Source organism: Saimiri boliviensis, chromosome 3 (genome assembly GCF_048565385.1).
Source record: "Saimiri boliviensis isolate mSaiBol1 chromosome 3, mSaiBol1.pri, whole genome shotgun sequence".
NCBI lineage: Eukaryota > Metazoa > Chordata > Mammalia > Primates > Cebidae > Saimiri > Saimiri boliviensis.
In genome coordinates, this window is record NC_133451.1 from 114,730,446 (window position 1) to 114,751,114 (window position 20,669).

General features: G+C 39.2%; 1 protein-coding gene and 1 pseudogene across 2 annotated transcripts in view; one reads left to right on the forward strand and one right to left on the reverse strand.

Annotated features, from left to right (window-relative positions):
- The window catches only part of WWC2 (WW and C2 domain containing 2), a 218,696-nt gene that overhangs the window by 64,939 nt on the left and 133,088 nt on the right, over positions 1 to 20,669 (forward strand). The window lies entirely within an intron of this gene.
- LOC120363678 (small nucleolar RNA U3) lies at positions 10,439 to 10,621 on the reverse strand (annotated as a pseudogene).

The window sequence follows — 20,669 nt, forward strand, 5'->3', positions numbered from 1 at the left end:
TAAATAGATAATGATGACTCAGATTAGTTAGGGAGAATAAAGCCTTGTATACACATAGCTCAAATACATGCAGGAATGGTAAGTGAAAGGAATTTAGTAAATTGAGATCTTGTGTTAATAATGGTAAGTTAAAAATTCTTTTTTTCTCTCATTTATGTTACTTCCTTTCGCAGACATAGCCAGGTTTATATGTACTAGTGGCTGAAAGACACGGCTAATAAAAGCTTTAAAAAAAAAATTCTTCCTTGATTTCAGGGAAAGTGATAGAATTGAGTAAGGCATTTGGGTAATTGTCTGCTGTACCCTGCATTCAGGAATGAGAATAGCCATGAAACTTGTAAATATTTTCTTTATATAAATGCTGTATCTGTCAGGTTCGTTGCAGTGCATCTGCGTGGGCAGAATGTCTCAATTTCAGAACTGGCTGTCACTTAGCTGCTTATTCTGGACAGTGCCCTTCACTTTTATGAACCATAGTGTTTTGTAAAGTGGAGCCTCATTATATTTATCTCATAGGATTTTTTTTTGATTATAAATGAGTCGGAATACATAAGTGAAGTAGACCTAAGTTCCTGTATATTTGAAACATGCTTCAGCAGGGCCATGGGAAATCTTATTTCAGTTGGTGAACAATCTCAAGTCATTTACTCACTTGTTTTTAAAATTAATTCAACTAGTATTTGTTGAGTATGTATGATGTGTGTTATTCTGTGTACTCTGGAGTATACAAAGATCAATGATGGCAACCCTGGACTCTCAGATGTCTAGAATATATAACTAGAAGGTAGTCAGTATCATAAGAAAGGTAAGATCAAATACTTTGGGATCCAGGGTAGTCAAAACCTTGTTGGATAAAAAGGTAATCTCTCAGCTCTGTGTCCTGAGATCTAAAGCTCTTCTAAGTTGAAACAGTACTCTTCATGAACTATCTCTTCACAAATTAGAACCACAGAGCTCTGTAAATCTTGCACCAGAGCTTAGACATGTAGTTGTTACCAAGGCACCAAGTGACCACCATGGTTTGTGAACATGGGGCATCTCTGAGGAAGACAGACCTTTCATATGGCCACAGAGAGTGGTTCTTTTCTGTGTGAACTCTCGTGCTGATTTTTAAAAGGCATGCAATGATTTGAGAGAACCTAATTTTATATACTAGAGTTAGACATAACTAGGAAACCATTCATCCATCAGACATTTATTGAGAACCTACTGTATGCTAAACATTGTGGGGATAATGATGACTCAGACTAGTTAGGGAGAGTAAAGCCTTTTATACACATAGCTCAAATAAATGCAGAAATGATAAGTGAAAAGGAATACAAGTGAAAGTCTGGCAGAGATTTAGGGGAGGGAGAGGTTATATCTGATAGATGTGCATTTGAGTCGGGCTTTGAGTAGAGCTATCATATCTCTCAGTCTGCTTGGGCCAGCCCTAATTTACTCCGGATGTCCTGATGTCCCATCCAATTAACATCGTAATGGTCCAAATTTGTTTCAGTTTGGATAATAAATTATACGGTCTCCCTAGCTTTGAGAATTAGATAAGACTTGGCTTAATGGAGATAGAGAACAGTTTGGGTAAAGATAAATGGCATAAACAAAAAACATGGGTGATGGAACACTTTGATGTTCTTAGAATAAACATATTTAGTTTGACTGTAGCTTTGGGAACAGGAAAGGGAAATCATTGGAAAGAAGGTTGGGAGGTGAGTCGAAGTCAAATTTTTGAGTATCCTGAATATGCCAGACTAGATACCTTGATTTTATGTAGTTGGCCATGGAAACCTGTGACTATTTTTTTTTTTTTAAAGATTTAGAAAGATCCTTGTGTCTACTGCCAGATATACAAAAGGGCTCTTTTGGGTAACGGATTTAAAACAAATTTTTCATGACCCATTGCCAATTAAAGATCATTTAGATCAGGCGTCCCCAAACTACGGCCCCCGCGGGCCGCATGCAGCCCCCTGAGGCCATTTATCCGGCCCCCCCACCGGACTTCAGGAAGGGGCACCTCTTTCATTGGTGGTCAGTGAGAGGAGCACAGTATGTGGCGGCCCTCCAATGGTCTGAGGGACAGTGAACTGGCCCCCTGTGTAAAAAGTTTGGGGATGCCTGATTTAGATATTTTTCTAAATTAGTGGGGAAATAAGATATGAATTACTGCAGTGTATAGTGAAGTGTCACAAAACCTAAAAAAATCCTTGAGTTTTAGAGCATGAATTGACTTTGGATCTTTGAGTCAAACATTATCATTTTATAGAAGAAGAACACTGGCAATCAGAGAGATTATTAAATGTCAAAGATGTCCCAGCAAGTTATTTGTAGAGATGGGGTTAGAACCTAGGCGCTCTGATTTCTTGTGCAGTGGGTATTTAACTTTAGAGCTTTGTTTAAGAAAGAGCTTTATTTTGGAGACTGCATGATTACTTTTGTTGGGGTCACATCAATGTCTATGTCTTGACTTAGTTGTGATGGAACTAATCATTCCTTCCCTGGGTGTCATTGCCATTGTATGCACTGGCTATGGTAGAAATTGGTAAGGATAAAAATGAAAAATGAGAATAACAGATACCCTTCTCATACAGTAAAATAGGGTTTTAAATGATGACATGTGAATACAAGAGTTTTAAAAAACTGTCTTTAAATATGAAATGTCATTATTTTATGGCATATAGTATTATTATTTTTTGAGATAGAGTTTCGATCTTGTTGCCCAGGCTGGAGTGCAGTGGTGTGATCTCAGCTCACCGCAGCTTCCGCCTCCCTGGTTCAAGCAATTCTCCTGCGTCAGCCTCCTGAGTAGCTGGGGTTATAGGCATGCGCCACAATGCATGGCTAATTTTGTATTTTTAGTAGAGAACGGGTTTCACCATGTTGGTCAGGCTAGTCTTGAACTCCTGACCTCAGGTGATCCACCCGCCTCGGCCTCCCAAAGTGCTGGGATTACAGGCGTGAGCCACCACGCCCGGCATATAAAATTTATGTGCATATTTAAAAAACACCAAGAAATTGTAAAATCAACAAAATTGTTCAGTTAAGTATAAGGTTACAAATCATTGGCCCATGAAACTTTTAATTATACTTAATCATTATTGATGCTCTTGAAATTTTATGTGTTGCTATATAGCCATTAAGAGTTGAGGAAGGACTGACAAGTATGCTTTATGTATTTTTTACTCATTTATAGAAGACTGGAAAACCTGCTAGACGAATTCTAAAAGAACTGTAACACGGACTCGAAGTTTAAAAAAAAAAATTTTTTTTCTTTGTAGAGGTGGAGTCTCACTGTGTTGCCCAGAGTATTCTTGAACTGAGTGATTCTCCTGCCATAGCCTCCTAAAAAGCGCTAGGATTACATGTGTGAGCCACTGCACATGGCCATGGTTTTTTAATCGTATTTTTGAGTGGCCATCAGAGAAATCCTATAAAAAAAATATGATTTTGGAATGCCCATGGTATACTCAAATAATAGGGTGAATACCTTTATGCATATCAACCTAATTTGTTTATATAATATAGTAATTATGTTAAAGGAAGCAAGTAATTTTGGAAATTTTACTGTGCATAAAGAAATATTAAATAAAGTGCTACAAGTTCCCCTCAAACCAGTGAATTATCACATTTTTAATAATTATATTATCAAATAAATATGTAAAATTATGTTTTCATTGCAGGAACACTTTTGAAAAACTGATTTCTAGCTTACTTTAATATAAGCAATCAGGTAGACATTTACCTAAGTAGAACAGCTGCTATAAATCAATACTTTCTCATGGATACTAATTTGAGCTTCAAAAGAACATTATAATTCAAAGGATGCTTTTATTTGGAAAGTAGGTTTTAAAGTTTCTTAGAGGATAGTTGGTTTGTTGGAAAAAGTGGACAGAAAGCTGTAGCAGAAATAATGCTGAGAGGGTTAGTATTCCAGATGTTTATTAACTTAAAAAGACATAAGCATTAGATAAACAGTTTCTGTGCCCTTGGTCAGAGATTGATTTCCACTGTAGGAAATAGTGGGTCGTGCTTGATCCATTATTTGCCTTAAAACAGATTCAGGAGGCAGACACCTAGAGTCACAGTGGGGGACCAGCTAAGGCTCCAAGCGTATAAACTAAAACATTCCATTGCCGTGCACGAACATGCTCTTCAGACACCTCACAGCAGTTTGAGGGGCTTCCTTGGACAAACTTTCCAGCTCTCAAGTCCTGGAGTGAGTCATTAGGATGCCTGTGGAGTATGTGGGCAGTGGGTGGGGTAAAGAGAAGAGCACTTTTGAGGCGAGCAGGTTTGGGAACTTGTATTGCAAAGGGTTGGCACAGAGAGAGGTAAAAGTCCTGAGGTGAAACCTGCAGAGCCTTGGGTGCTGAGATGTATGTTTGTGACATGATTTTGCATTTCTGTTGATTTTTGAACTATTTATTGAGTGCATGGTAGAAATAACAGGGAAGAGAAATAAATGGTTATCATATTGTTATTTATTTATTACTTATATTTTTTAAAAGTGACAGGGTCTCGCTCTGCCAGCCAGACTGGAGTGCAGTGGCACAATCATAGCTCACTGTAACCTTGAACTCCTTAGGTGACCCTCCTGCCTCAGCCTCCTGAATAGCTGGGACTACGTAAGCTAATTAATTAATTTTTTTTTTTAAATAGAGACAGAGTCTTGCTATGTTTCCTAAGATGGTCTTGAACTCTTGGCCTGGAGTGATCCTCCTCACTCAGTCTCCTATTATGACATATAAATAAAGTAATTTCTTCAAATCAGTTTGGTTTTCCACTTTGTAAAATGAAGAGAAAAGATAACTGGTAAAAGCTTACAGTGACATCCATTATTTCAGATGCAACCATATGGAAGCTCTTCTAATCAACGGCCTTCATTTCTTCTTTGTACTGTTTACAGGGTTCTTAACACAAACTGCCTTAGTTTATAAACATTTCTGCATGTGCCTTATCTTTCCAATTAGACTGTAGCCTCATTGAGAGAAGGGTCAAGGATTAAAAAATAAAAATGAAAGCATTTGTGTTGTGCTTTAACTCCATACAGAATACTTTTCATATATATTATTTGGTGTCTTTTAACAATGTGTTGACTGTAACAAGGATTTCCAATTGAAAGGCAGAGGAACAAGGTATAATAATTATGTTTTTAAATTTGATTTAAGATTCACTAGAGTTTATACTGAAAGCCTATATTGGTAATATCTTTATATTTGTAATATTCTGTATTTTGGAGTACTGAAATATACTTTACATAATCTCTGAGTAAATCTAACTAAAATTTTGTATGAGATTTCTTTAGAGGTAAATTTGAAATCAGTAAATAAACATGCTAGGGAAAGTTTTTTGACATTTAAAGTTAAAATTGGAAACTTAATGGGAGATTTTAAAACTATGTTAATCAAAATTATCTGTAAATGATTAACAAACACTCAGCTAGGTTCCCAAAGCAAGACAGGTGTCCTGTGAGCCACTACTCTCTCCTATACCTGATTCACTCTCTCTAGAGTCGACCACATGTACATATTTAAAAGTTTCTTTTGGTATTTGCTGCTGTGTTCTTAAATAACATTATCTATCTATCTTGACTTTTCAGCTTTGGATTTTGAGAACTGACTTTCCGCCCTGGTTGAGGACTCAGCTTTCTTACTCAGTCTTCCTCGTGCACATGCGCTTTCCTCCCCTCATCCTCTTGGTGTTTCCTATCATAACCTTGTAAAGGAATCAGTAGTCTGTGTTTACATTTTTATGACTATGTAAATATTATTCATGGATGACCTATCTGGTGCACCATGATTGCATTTCCTTTTGTTTTCTCTGTAGTTAATAATCATCTCTTTTTTCCATTGGCTTACTTCTTTATATTTGTGTTACCAATTTGCTGCCAGAATTATAAATCTCCTTTTAGTACATTCATACACACTGGGTATTCTATCGGTTTGAAACCTCCTGCACCTTCTGTTCTTAATCTCCAGTTTGTCCTGGTTAATCACTGTAACTGCTGCATACTGTCATCCGATGGTCTCCATTTACTGTAATTTTGCAGGTTTCATTTGTCATTTTCCTGTGTTGAGCCCTTTTTCTGGATATCATGTCTTCCCATATTCTTGGTTTATTCTCTGTTTTGATGGAGTTGCATTAGAAAGGGAGCATAGATTTGTTGAGGCTTTGCATCACCTCAGATGCCATTATTCTGCTCTCATACGTAATTGATATTTTAGCTAGGGGTATAATTCCAGGTTGGAAGTAATTTGGAATAAAAATTTGATGGTATTGCTCTACTGACTTGTAGCTTCCAATGTTGTGTTTGAGAAGTCTGATGCCTTTATGTTTCTTGTTTTGTTGTTGTTATTATTTGTTTATTTCTGTTTTTGTGACCTGATTCCTCTCTGAAGCTTTTTGGTTTTATTTTTGCCCTCATGTTCCAAAATTTAATAAGGTTGGGTGTTGATGTAGGCCTTTTGTAACCATAGTGCTAGATGGGTCATATATAATCAAGAAACCAGTGTCATTCAGATTCAGTTCAGGGAAATTTTCTTGCACTAGTACTTTGATAATATTTTCCTCTTTGTATTTACTTTGTTCTCTCTTCCCTGAACTCATGTGAGTCAGATATTAGACCTCCTAGATTGGTTGTTCACTTTCCCTTTTGTCTCATTCTTTGGGAAAATTTTTAAACTTGATCTTTTAATTTGTCAATAGATGGGTTCCTTTCTGCCAATGTGTTGTTCATTTCCAGGAGTTTTAAAATTCTTTCTTCCAAATATTTATGTTTTTATTTATCTCCCCTTCCCCTCCCGCTCCTCTCCCCTCCCTCCCCATCCCACCTCCCCCTCTCTCTCCCCTTGCCTCCCTCTTCCCTCCCCTCCCTTCTCCCTTCCCCCTTCCTTTTTCTCCTCCCTTCTTCCTCTCCCCTCCTCCCTTCCCCTTTTCCTTCCCCTTCCCACCACGGGGTCTTGGTCTGTTACCCAGGCTGGAGTGCAGTGGTGTAATCACAGCTTACTGCAGCCTTGACCTCTGAGGCTCAAGCGATCCTCCTTTCTCATCCTCCTGAATAGCTAGGACCACAAGCATGCTCTGCCATGCCTGGCTAAATTTTAAATTTCTTTGTTTTTCTGTTGAGGTAGGGTCTTGTTATGTTGCCCAGGCTGGTGTCAAACTCTCAGGCTTAAGCGATCTTCCTGCCTTGGCCTCCCAAAGTGTTAGGATTGCATGCGTGAGCCACAGTGCCTGGCCACATATTTCTATTTTGACGGTAACCTCTTCTGTCTCTCTGAAGATGCTAATTGAAGTTTTCTTCAGTATCTCTGAAGAAGTGAATTCTTCAGTTTTATATTTTCAGTGTTGTTTTAGTTTCTGCTTTCATTTTAGGCGACCAGTATTCTTAGCTTTTGCATTAGAGATAAGTAATACCAGCCATTCTGGTTCTTCACTCCTTCCAGACACAGGAGAAAGGGTTAACTTCCCTGCCTCCATGTGACTTGTTTTGGCCAGTGGATTGCAAACGGAAGTGATGTGCTTCTCTGCCCTACCTGGGTGATTGCTGCTTGTGTTGAGATTGCAGATGCCACAAGCACCCAAGATGCAGCCTGGGGATTCATCCAGAGCCACTTTGGACTTTGCTTGAAAGGAAAATAAATGTTTCTTTTTAACCACTGAGACTTTAGTATTGCTTTTTATTGCAGCATTATCTAGCCTGTCCTTCCTGAGATAGCTGTCAGTCATATTTAAGAATGAGGCACAAAAAGCTGTTTGGAAGCTCTGCTCGTGAGTGGGGTAGTCATATGGCAGTGATCTGGCTCAGCATTTCTGTTAAGGCACTCCCAGATGTTAAAGTCAGTAGATCTCTTCTCTTGGTTTGGCTAGTTTTCCAGGGAAAAACCCTCCAATTTTCCAGCCTGACAAATGCAAGCCCAGCTCCTGGGTTCTGCAAATGGAGTAACGGAAGTGGGGCTTGGGACGCTTGCTGTTCAGTGTGTGCACACTCCCTTAGTCTCCCTGTTTTTAATAAGGTACTCCTTTCAGCGGTCCCAGCTGCCTGAAAATCCACAGCCTATCTGATTAAGTCTTTTTAGAGAATAAATCTTCTGTTTCTGCCCAGGTTGGGCAAAGGCAGGTGGGGCGTCTGCTTCTAACAGACTTCTGGCGAGTCCTTCATGGTCACATCCTCTGTCTGAAGTCCTTGGTGCTGGAATTTCTGAGCCATCTCAGGCTTTTGCAGTATGAATTGATCTGCTTCTGGGCTTTCTCTGTTACTGACCTAGGCCTTCTGTTTTTCACATCTGCTGAATCACTTACACTGCTATTTGCTTCCCACTGTCCCAAATTTTGTTCTCATCTGCTGACCTTCCCATTGTCCTTTTGTGTTTATGCCTTTTTAAAAATCCCCTTTCTGCTATTTTCTAGAGGGAATGAAGGTAGTAAGCACATATATTAAATCTACAGTGTTTACTGGAAGTTCTTTAATAATGAATTTTATCTTCCCAGCTTAAGAAAAAATGAAAACAGTAGAATGGACACCATTATATATATCCTGCTCTTAGATCTGACAGTTAACTTTTTGCCAGTTTTCTTTATCATCTCCTTCTCCTCCTCCTCCTCCTCGTCCTCCTCGTCCTCGTCCTCCTCCTCCTCCCCCCCCCTTCTTCTTCTTCTCTCTCTTTCTCCCTCTCTCTGTACTCTTTCTGTGTGTGTGTTCGTGGGTGTGTGTGTGTAATACTCTCCTAGTATATCTGGTATATGTAAGATAAATACATTTATATCTATATTTTCTCTCCTGCTGTAACATTTGAAGGTGAGGTACAGATATTTTGATCCTTCACTCTTAAATACTTCAGCATACATTTCCCAGGTACAAAAATATTCTCTTATAGGACTATAAAATGATCATACCTATGGAAATTTAAAAAAAATAGTTCCATAACATCATTTAACATCTAGCATATCTAATATCATCTAACAGCTAGCATAAATTTCAAAATTTATGAAGTTTCAAGATTGTGTAGTTTCAAATTTCTTATTTATTTATTTACTTTTTGTTTTTGTTTTTGAGACAGGGTCTCTGTTGCCCAGGCCGGAGTGCAGTGGTGTGATCTCGGCTCACTGGAGCCTTCACCTCCTAGGCTCAGGTGATCCTCCCACCTCAGCCTTCCAAGTAGCTGGGACCACAGGGACACACCACCTGTTTATTTTTTGTATTTTTTATAGAGGTGGGGTTTTGCCATGTTGCTCAGGCCAGTCTCAAACTCCTGAGCTCCAATGATCTGCCCACATCAGCCTCCCAAAGTGCTGGGATTACAGGTGTGAGCCATTGTGCTTGGCCTCAGAAATTCTTTTGTAACTTTTTTCTCTTAAAAGTTGCGATCCCATTGTGGTAAACATGCCTCAACTGGTGGTTATTTCTCTTTTGGACTAGAACAGTTTCTCAGAGCATTTGATTTTTGTACTTGTTTTTTTGTTTTGTTTTTAATTAATATTGAATGGAACTAGCACCTATAGAAAAAGATAAATAAAGGTTAATCCCTAATGAGGAGATATTAGTGAAAGTACTGGGAAACAGGACAAATTTTGTTTTTTAATTGTTTTTCTAACCCAGGTGCTGCTAATCTAAAACTTAGCCAAGCTGTGCTTTGCACATTCAGTTAAAGTAAAAAAGCAGTATTTGTCTTCTCTGTGATGAGGAACTATATTTAGAGTTTTCCCAACCCACCCCACTTCACCTTGCATACTTTGCCAGCATTTAGCCATATGACTTATGTTTGCTTCAAACTGAATTTGAGTCTAAGCTCAAAGGGAATGCATTTTTGTTTATGACTAAGGGCTGATCTCTGAAGTTAGTATAGTTATCAAACATTCCTCACATTCCATATGTCTAATTTTTAGTACTTGGAGGATCTGGTGCTATGCCAGAGGAAATTAGAGGCTAGAGAGCACAAGGAAATACCACCGAAGAAAGTCTCCATGTAAGCTATAAATGTTCAGTCGTATGTTTAAATAGCAAAGCAAAGACTAGGTATGGGATTGATTTGTGGCATGTTAGTGCCATTCTTTAAGCTGCTTAGGAACATTTCTTAGTTTTTTGTTATTTAATTCTTGAAATTCCACCCCTGGAACTTAAAAAAATCTGTGGTCAGGCCAGGATGAGCAGTTTAAAAATTTTTTTTAGTGCCATCACAGCTCACTGCAACCTCTGCCTCCCAGGTTCCAGTGATTCTCCCACCTCAACCTCCTGAGTATCTGGGATTATAGGGGCCTGCCACCACACTCGGCTAATTTTTGTATTTTTAGTAGAGACAGGATTTTACCATGTCAGCCAGGGTCGTCTTGAACTCCTGACCTTAGGTGATCCACCTGCCTTGGCCTATCAAAGTGCTAGGATTACAGCCATGAGCTATCACGCCCGGCCCTTTTATTTTTATTTTTGTTCTTTTTATTTTTTTGAACCACTCAGACTGCGTCCTCTCCTTCTTACTCCCCTAGAAGAGAAGAATGATCATCAGTGGCAAATGGCAGCTGCAGCCAAGCAACAAGGGCCAGCTTCACACTCAGGGGAGAATGCTGTGCCCCCTCCTCACAGAGGAGTTTTTCAATACTGCAAAACAAATACTTGAAAAAGCTTCGTTCCCCAGAGCGACTTAGTGTGCCGTTGAAAGGGTCATCACCGCAGATGTGGTAGTCACCGGAAGATAGGTTTGTTGAACACATGTTGAATGAGCACCAGCCGTTGTTCTAGCCACTAAAGAATACGGTAGTGGACAAAATAAATCATGGGGAGGTAGGAAGAAAGACTAGAGCAATAAAGGAGATAAATTTAGACATGATAATAGCAGTAAAGAAATAAACTACATGACATGATAGACAGTGACTACTTTAGATAGAGTCATGCATTAGTCAGCTCTGCTGTGGTAATAAGCAACCTGTAAATTTGTGACTTCCACAGGTGTCTCCTTCTAGCTTGTATTACATCATCAACTAGAGAATAAAGTGAAATATCATGTAAGTCAAAACTCTCAAGGCCGAGGATCATGCATGATTTGTGAAATCGTTTGGTCACTAAAAATGTGTTTAGAAAAAAATTCAAATTGGTCTTGGTGAAATATATGCATAACACAAAAGAGTCAAATTAGATTTATGGTAATAACTAGAAATAGAAACTTTGTACATTTAATAGAAAACAATTTAATACAAAGAAATCAAAGAAGAAAATTGTAGGGCCTTTGGTCAGAAGCTTTAAATGTTTATTATGCTACTTTGGTGTTTAACAACGTTCAAGAATAATTAAGAAAGGATGTTGGCCGGGCGCGGTGGCTCAAGCCTGTAATCCCAGCACTTTGGGAGGCTGAGGCGGGTGGATCACGAGGTCAAGAGATCGAGACCATCCTGGTCAACATGGTGAAACCCCGTCTCTACTAAAAATACAAAAAATTAGCTGGGCATGGTGGCACGTGCCTGTAATCCCAGCTACTCGGGAGGCTGAGGCAGGAGAATTGCCTGAGCCCAGGAAGCGGAGGTTGCGGTGAGCCAAGATCGCGCCATTGCACTCCAGCCTGGGTAACAAGAGCGAAACTCCGTCTCAAAAAAAAAAAAAAAAAGAAAGGATGTTTTCTCTTAGTAAAGACAGTATGTATAAAAGGGTGAACATTTTTGTAGAAACAGACTGTAATAAAAATTGAATCTAAGTTTAAAAAGCCTTAGACAATGTTAGGAAAAAAATCAGAGTAACATTTATGAACATGTGCGTACATTTTTTGGATGTCTATATAAATAGTCATCTTTGAAATGTTAAATGTTTCAGCATGTGCTTTTTCTCTGGCCTGAGAGGCTACAGGTGCACCGAAATTGACTGACTCATTTACCTTCTCAAAACTTTTTTGGGAAGCAGTTAGACTTGTTTAATTGTGTAGTAATCTGCCCAGATGCCTCCATGATCTTCACATTCTGGAAGGCCCGTGCTTAACTGAATTTCTTCTTCACCTTGTGATGCTGGAAGATCACTGAAGAGTCAAGGCTGGGAAACTCTATTTAGGTCGATTATGTAGCGATCTCTTAGTTAAGGACCAGGCCCTACTAACCACCTCACTATAGCATTAGGACATTTGTTCAGTTAAATCCCACAGAAACACAACGTTCATGTGGCCAAACCAGCATACTTTCTTCTAGCATTTATCCAGGCAAGATTAAGAGTTGAGATATACTGAAACAACACCAAGTTCGCGTTATGAACCTTTTGAAATTTATTGTAAAATTCATTTATTTTTGTCTGTAAACGTAACATTTGCTGTAGACTATAAAAAAGTTAAAATCAGGGCCAGAGTGGCTCATGCCTGTAATTTCAGCTCTTTGGGATGCCAATGTGGGAGGATCACTTGAGCCCATGAGTTTGAGACCAGCCTGGGCAACACAGTGAGACCCCGTTTCTACCAAAAAAAATAAAAAAAATTAGCCAGGCATGGTGGCACATACCTAAAAGTCCTAGCTTACTCTTGAAGCTGAAGCAGGAGGATCACTTGAACCCAGGAGTTCGAGGCTACATTGAGCTATGATTATGCCACTCCACTCCAGCTTGGGCAACAGAACAAGACCCTAAAGTCCCTGAAGACTTGCTGTGTTGCCTAGAGTCTCTTAAAAAGTAAAAATCAGAGGATGGAACTGAAGCACCAGATACTTCCTCACAAGCTATTAAGGCTGAGTTAGGTCTTTTAACTTTCCACTGACAGCAGCTGTGCCTGTCTGTTGACCAGTGAGCTTGCTGCATGGGAGCTAGGACTCCAGTCTGATCTGGCTGAGCTCTTCCTTTAGAAGCAGCAGGCTTCAAGGCTGTGGAACTGAGAATTACAAGTAAGGCTAAGGCACAATGACTCCAAGTCCCCTTATTGCAGGAGCTGCATAGCTGGCAGTGCTTTGGAGGTTAACTTTATGAATCTGTGTCTGAGTAAAATACTTGTCAGTATCTAACTTACGGCTCATTCAAGGATATTCAGTACAGTGTTGTTTTGGATACAATTAAATGTCCGTCATCAGTACCAGACTGTACTGTAAAGGCTAAACTGTGATCTAAGCTTATTACAAAAGATGCTCCCATGACATAAAATAAAATATAAAAAATGAGATAGCAACATGAAAAGTCTCATAAATTATTGAATGAAAAAAGTAAACCTCAGAACGATGCACACAGTATATGGTATTTTCTAGGCTGTATGTAGAGAAAGGTCTGGAAGAATATATACTGCTTTTAAAGAGAGAAGTGTGAGAACTGGAATGCGAACTGGTAGTCAAAAAGATCTAGTATTATCTGTGGTATTTTAATATTTTACAAGGAGGGTATATTCATGTATTTTTAAATGAAAATCTTATATTAAAAGTAAGATTTTAAAAACTATTTTCAAAAGACTACCAGCTGCTGTGTAGAGAATGGGTTATAGAAGGATGAGAGTACAAATGTAACAACTAGTTAGGAAGTTAATCCAGGCAAGAGGTGTTAATAGGTTGGATTAGAGAAGTGGCGGTAGAGAGAAAAATTTGTAAATGGGGCTGTGTTCTGGAGGGTGAGCCTGCAGGATGTTGAATGGGAGGGAAGCGTAGAGGATGACTGCCTCCCTGGTTGTGATGTGAGTATCTGGGTTGATGGTGGTGCCATTTTCTAAACTGAGGTCATTTGGAGGAGGAATGGGACTGGGGAAGTGGTCATGCGGGGAAAATTAAGAGTTGTTTTTTATGAGTTGTTTGATATGACCATTAGATACCCTATTATAGAATGATCTGGGAGATGTTCTCTGATAAATCTGGACCTCTAAGGAAACGTCTGTCTGGAAATCACTCACTCACTGTTTTCTCACATACATTGAGTGCTGTGTACCATGTGTGTGCTTGGCATACAGAGATGAAAAAACCACTAGGAACTTGGTGAACTGAACAGTAAAGTCAACTAAAAAAATGGAAACTGTGAAATATTTGAATGGGAAAATATTTCCAAAGCTTAACAATGTCACTAAATAGTGATAGCTTTGGGAACATGATGCCTTCCCCAAGAAGATGATGTTTGAATTCATATTTAAGGACATTGAATCTTAGAGGAAGACAACTGTTTAAGGGTGAAACTGTAAAAGAGACAGCATGGTGGAAAAGGAGGGGAGAGTAAATGTTCCAGGTGGAGGGAATTGCACATATGAAAGCATGTTTTTACTACCTGTATATCAGGCTGATGGGCTTCTCCTTGACCTCCCCTGGGATTCTATTGATAGATTTTTCAGTAGTTGGTGTCATAGGCATCTGCAATGCAGATGTCCTGCTTCTGAGCTATGAAGTAGTACTTCTATACTTCTGCACTTTGCCATCTTGTCTCATGATTTCCTTGTATTCATGAGGGTATCTTGTTGGTACTAGCTGACATTTCTTTCTTCTTAGATGTTTAGTATTTGTAGTATACTGTGCCTGTAACTCTTGCCAATGATGTCCTGAAACCTGGTCAGTCCCACCAAACTTGAAGTCCAGTTGTTTTTTTTTTTTTTTTGCCTCTCAAAAGCTAACCTGAGATTCAAACATTTATAGCAACATAATTCATAGTAGCTAGAGTGGAAACAATCCACAATCCATATATCTGTAAACTGGTGAATCGATAAACAAAATGTGATATCTGTGCAATGGAATACTATTCAGCAATAAAAAGAATGAATTCTTAATGCATGCTATATAGTAACATGATATATCTCAAAAACATTATGCCAAATGATAGAAGCTAGACATAAGAAACCATAAATTGTATGATTTTATTTATATGCAATTCCAGAAAGGGCAAATCTGTAGGGACAGGAAGTAGATGAATGGCTGCCTGGGTTGGGGACAGGGAGTTTTCCCACAATTTGAAAAAACTTACATGAAATACATAGCCTATAAACATTGAAAAAAATTAAGGAAAAGATATGGCATGAATGCATAAAATATATGTAGATACTAGACTGTTTTATTATTTACTACCATAAAATATACACATCCATTATAAAACATTAAAATTTATTGAGGAGATCCAAGATGACCGAATAGGAACAGCTCTGGAGTGCAGTTCCCAGCAAGAACAATTCAGTGGGTGAGTGATCACCACATTTCCAGACGAGTTTTTACTGTCCACAGACCAGGAGATTCCTGGGCTGAAAAGTGCCACTGGATTCCAGCATGGCCCTTTCCTGAGATGCTGTGAGTTTCCACACAAAAACACACACAAATCTGGGCAGCCGTTTCAACTGATGCCTGGAACACCTGGGAGTCAGAGCTGCCCATTCAACTGAAAAAGAGGGGGCTGAAACAGGGAGCCAGGTGATTTGGCGTGGCAGGTCCCACCCCCACAAAGGACAGCAATCTGAAATGCTCTGGATTGAGAGTTTTGCAGCAAGTGCAGCCGGACTCAGCATGGTCCAGCTCAGTGTGGGGAAGGGCATCCACCACTACCAAGGCAGTCCGCCATTACTGAGGCAGACCACCATTACAGAGGCAGTCCTAACTGTACTTCTGTAAACCAAACTGCAAGGAAGTTTACACAGCAGCTGGGCAGAGCCCACAAAGCTCAGCAACTGCTGGCAGACTGCTGCCTCTGCTGGCAGACTGACCAGACTGCCTCCTCACTGGGCAGGGCATCTCTGAAAAAAGGCAGCAGCATGTCAAGAACTTATAAATAAAGCCCCATATTCCCAGGACAGAGCACCTGGGAAAAGAGGCAGTTATGAGTTCCACTGCAGCAGACTTAAACGTACCTGCGCAGCAGCTGTGAATGGAGCAACGGATCTCCCAACACAGCACTTGAGCTCCTATAAGGGACAGACTGTCTCCTCAAGCAGCTCCCTGACCCCCATATATCCAAAGAGACACCTCAAAAAGGAGAGCTCAGGCTGACATCTGGCAGGTATCCTTCTGGGACAAAGATAACAGAAGAAGAAACTGGCAGCAACTTTTACCGTTCTGCAGCCCTCGCAGGTGATCCCCAGGCAAGCAGGCTCTGGAATGGACCACCAGCAGTCCTGCAGCAGAGGGACCTGACTATTAGCAGGAAAACTAAGAAAGAGAAAGAAATAACTTCATCATCAACAAAAAGGCCGTCTACTCAGAGACCCCATCCAAAAGTCACCAACTACAAAGACCACAGGTAGATAAATCCACAAAGATGGGAAGAAACCAGTGCAACAAGGATGAAAACACCCAAAACTAGAATGCCTCTTCTCCTCCAAGGGATCACAGCTCCTTGCCAGCAAGGGAACAAAGCTGGATGGAGACAGAGTCTGATGAATTGACAGAACCAGGGTTCAGAAAGTGGGTAATAACAAACTTCTCTGAGCTGAAACAATATGTTCTAACCCAATGCAAAGAAACTAAGAATCTTGCCAAAAGGTCTGACTAAATGCTAACAAGAATAGTCAGCTTAGAGAAGAATATAAACGACTTGATGGAGCTGAAAAACACAACACAAGAACTTTGTGAAGCATACACAAGTGTCAGTAGCTGAATCCATGGAACAGAAGAAAGGGTATCAGAAATTGAAAATCAACTCAATGGAATAAAACGAGAAGGCAAGATTAGAGAAGAAAGAGTGAAAAGAAATGAACAAAGCCTCCAATAAATATGGGATTATGTGAAAAGACCTAATCTACGTTTGATAGGTGTACCTGAATGTGACGGAGAGAATGAATCCAAGCTGGAAAACACTCTTCAGGATATTATCCAGGAGAACTTCCCAAACCTAGCAAGGCAGGCCAATATTCAAGTCCAGGAATATAGAGAACACCACAAAGATACTCCTTAAGAAGAGCAACCCAAAGGCACATAATTTCAGATTCACCAGCGTTGAAATAAAGGAAAAAATACTAAGGGCAGCCAGAGAGAAAGGTTGGGACACCCACAAAGGGATGCCTGTCATACTCCCAGCTGATCTCTCAGCAGAAACCCTACAAGCCAGAAGAGAGCGGGAGCCAATATTCAACATCCTTAAAGAAAAGACCTTTCAACCTAGAATTTCATATCCATCCAAACTAAGCTTCATAAGTGAAAGAGAAATAAAATTTTTTACGAACAAGCAATTGCTGAGAGATTTTGTCACCACCAGGCCTGCCTTACAAGAGCTCTTGAAAGAAACATTAAACATGCAAAGGAACAACCAGTACCAGCCACTTCAAAAACATACCAAATGGTAAAGACCATTGACACAATGAAGAAACTGTGTCAACTAATGGGCAAAACAACCAGCTAGCATCAAAATGGCAAGTTCAAATTTACACAGAACAATATTAATCTTAAATGTAAATGGGCTAAATGCCCCAATCAAAAGACACAGACTGGCAAACTGGATGAAAAGTCAAGACCCATCATCATGCTGTATTCCCGAAACGTGTCTCATGTGCGAGGACACACATAGGCTCACAATAAAGGGATGGAGGAAGATCTACCAAGCAAATGGAGAGCAAGAAAAAAGCAGGAGTTACAATCCTAGTCTGTGATAAAATAGACTTTAAACCAACAAAGATCAAAAGAGACAAAGAAGTGCATTACATAATGGTAAAAGGAACAATGCAACAAGAAGAGCTAACGATCCTAAATATATACACACCCAATACGGGAGCACCCAGATACATAAAGCAAGTTCTTAATGACCTACACAGAGACTTAGACTCCCACACAATAATAGTGAGAGACTTAGACTCCCACAGAATAATAGTGGGAGACTTTAACACTCCACTGTCAATATTAGATCCACGAGACAGAAAATCAACAAGGATATCCAGGACTTGAACTCAAATCTGGACCAAGCAAACCTAATAGACATCTACAGAACTCTCCAGACCAAATCCACTGAATATACATTCTTCGCAGCACCACATCACACCTCCTCTAAAATTGACCACGTAATTGGAAGTAAATTACTCCTGAGCAAATGCAAAAGAACAGAAATCATAGCAAACAGTCTGTCAGACCACAGTGCAATCAAATTCGAACTCAGCATTAATAAATGAACTCAGAACTGCATAGTTTCATGGAAACTGAACAACTGGCTCCTGAACGTTGACTGGATAAACAATGAAATGAAGGCAGAAATAAAGATGTTCTTCAAAACCAATGAGAACCAAGATACAATGTACCAGAATCTCTGGACACATTTAAAGCAATGTCTAGAGGAAAATTTATAGCAACAAATGCCCACATGAGAAGCAAGAAAATATCTAAAATCGACACCCTGTTGTCACAATTGAAAGAGCTGGAGGAGCAATATCAAAAATATTCAAAAGCTAGTAGAAGACAAAAGGTAACTAAGATCAGAGCAGAACTGAAGGAGACAGAGACACAAAAAAACCTTCAAAAAAATCAGTAAATCCAGGAGCTGTTTTTTGAAAAGATCAACAAAATAGACAGACTGCTAGCCAGATTATTAAAAAAGAAAAGAGAGAAGAATCAAATAGATGCAATAAAAAACAAAAAAGTATTTTGATGCAGTTATTAAAAGGTTTTCTTGTATCTTGATCCATTGTCAGGAAACGGAGGTATCAACTAACACCTTAATACCAGCTTCATGTTGTTATTTGAATAATTGTATATACTATTACTTCTGTATAAATAGAAAATTTTTGAAAGAATAAATTACAACCTTTTCATGATATAGTTGATGTTTTCTTTCTACCTTTCTTTACACTCTTCTTCCATTCAAATATTTATAATATGTTGACTATATATGAAGTAGGAATTAGGCATTGTGCTGGAGAGTGAGAAGAAGGCAGGGTCCCTGCCTTTGAGAAGCTCATAGTTTGGGCTAGAGGCTGAGTCGAGTGTAGTAACATGCCTTAGGTGGCAGCTGATCCCTGTGGAGGCGGGTTAAGGTTCATGCAGCACAATTGAGGATAGCATTTCTAGGTTAAATGGAATCAACATTTTTAAAAATGTAAATATTTATTTTTATTTGAAGTTCTGGGGTATGTGAGCAGTAATGTGCAGGTTTGTTACATAGGTAAATGTGTGCCATGGTGGCTTGCTGCACCTTTCAACCCATCACCTAGGTATCAAGCACAGCATGCATTCGCTGTTTCCCCTAAAGGTCTCCCTTCCCCTACCCGGAATCAACATTTTAATGGATTTTTAACACTGCCAAATTGTTTCTTAAAAGGACTGTATCGAGTTACAAAGTCACCAGCAATAAATGAAAGTAGCTGATGCCCCACATCCTCACCAGAGTGAGTTTCATCACGAAGACAAAGCAACACAGAGGGAAGCAGTGGCTTACACCTGTAATCTCAGCACTTTGGGAGGCCAAGGAGGTCCGATCACTTGAGCTCAGGAGTTTGAGATCACCCTTAGCATCAGACCTCCCTTTTTTCCTACAAAGGAAAAACTAAGACATTTAGCCAAGAGTGTTGGTGTGCACCTGTAGTTCCAGCCCCCTGGGTGGCTGAGGTGGGAGGATGGCTTCAGCCCTGGAGATTGAGGGTGCAGTGAGCTAAGCTGTAATTGTCACACTGCACTCCAGCCTGGGCGGCACAGTAAGACCCTGTCTATAAAAACAAACAAAACCTGATACTTTAATAGGCTTAAATTTTAGCCTCATTATTTTATTGTATTTGGCATTTCTTTTTATTATTAGTGATGTTTAACATTTTTCCATGATTTTATTATCCTTTGTGAAAATACTTTATTCACTTAGATTCTTGGCATGACTATATACATGTTACTCCTTTTTAAAACAACTTATTGAAGTGAAATTTACCTAATGTAAATTAACTGTTTAAAAATGATCAATTCATTAAGTACATTCACAGTGTTGTGGAACCAACCCCTATATTTAGTTTCAGAACATTTTCACCACTCCTGCAAGGTACCCAGTAAGCAGTTTCTATTTGTCCCTCTCCTTGTCACCAGGCAACCATTAATCTATTTTCTGTTTTTATGGATTCATGAACTAGATGTTTCATATAGTGGAATCATACAACATGTGACCTTTTGTGCCTGGCTTCTTTGACTTAGCGTAATGTTTTGGAGGTTCATCCATATTATAGCATGTATAAGTACTTCATTGCTTTTTATGGCTAATATTCCATTTCATGTATATACCACAATTTTTTATCCATTCACCTGTTGATGGGAATTTGGGCTGTTTCCACCTTTTGGCTGTTATGAATAACGCAGCTGTGATCATGCACACACATGTACTTTTTCAAGGACCTGTTTTAACTTCCTTTAGAAGTAGACCTAGGAGTGGTATTGTGGGATCATGCGGTAATTCCATTTTAACTTTTTGAGGAATTGCAAAAATATTTTCTACAGAGGCTGCACCATTTTACGTTCCCACCCACAATGTACAGAGTTCCCATTTCTCCGTATCCTTGTCAACACTCGTGTCTTATGTATGTTTTTTTAATACTAGCCATTACAGTAGGTGTGAACTGGTACTTGACTGTGGTTTGATTTGCATTTCCATAATAACTAATGATGATGAGTACTGTTAATATTTGTAGGTGAGAAAATGAAGGAAAAAGAAAGCTGTACTCTTGAAGTTATTTTCAAATTAGTTAAGTATCCTTTGAAGAAAGGAAATGTTTACATAAAATTAAATGAAGTGTCCTATTCCAAATTTGAGGACTGTTAAGCTATTAATTCTGTTTAAATATTTTATCGTTTTCGTAACAGAAGTACTTCTAAAATACAGTCTT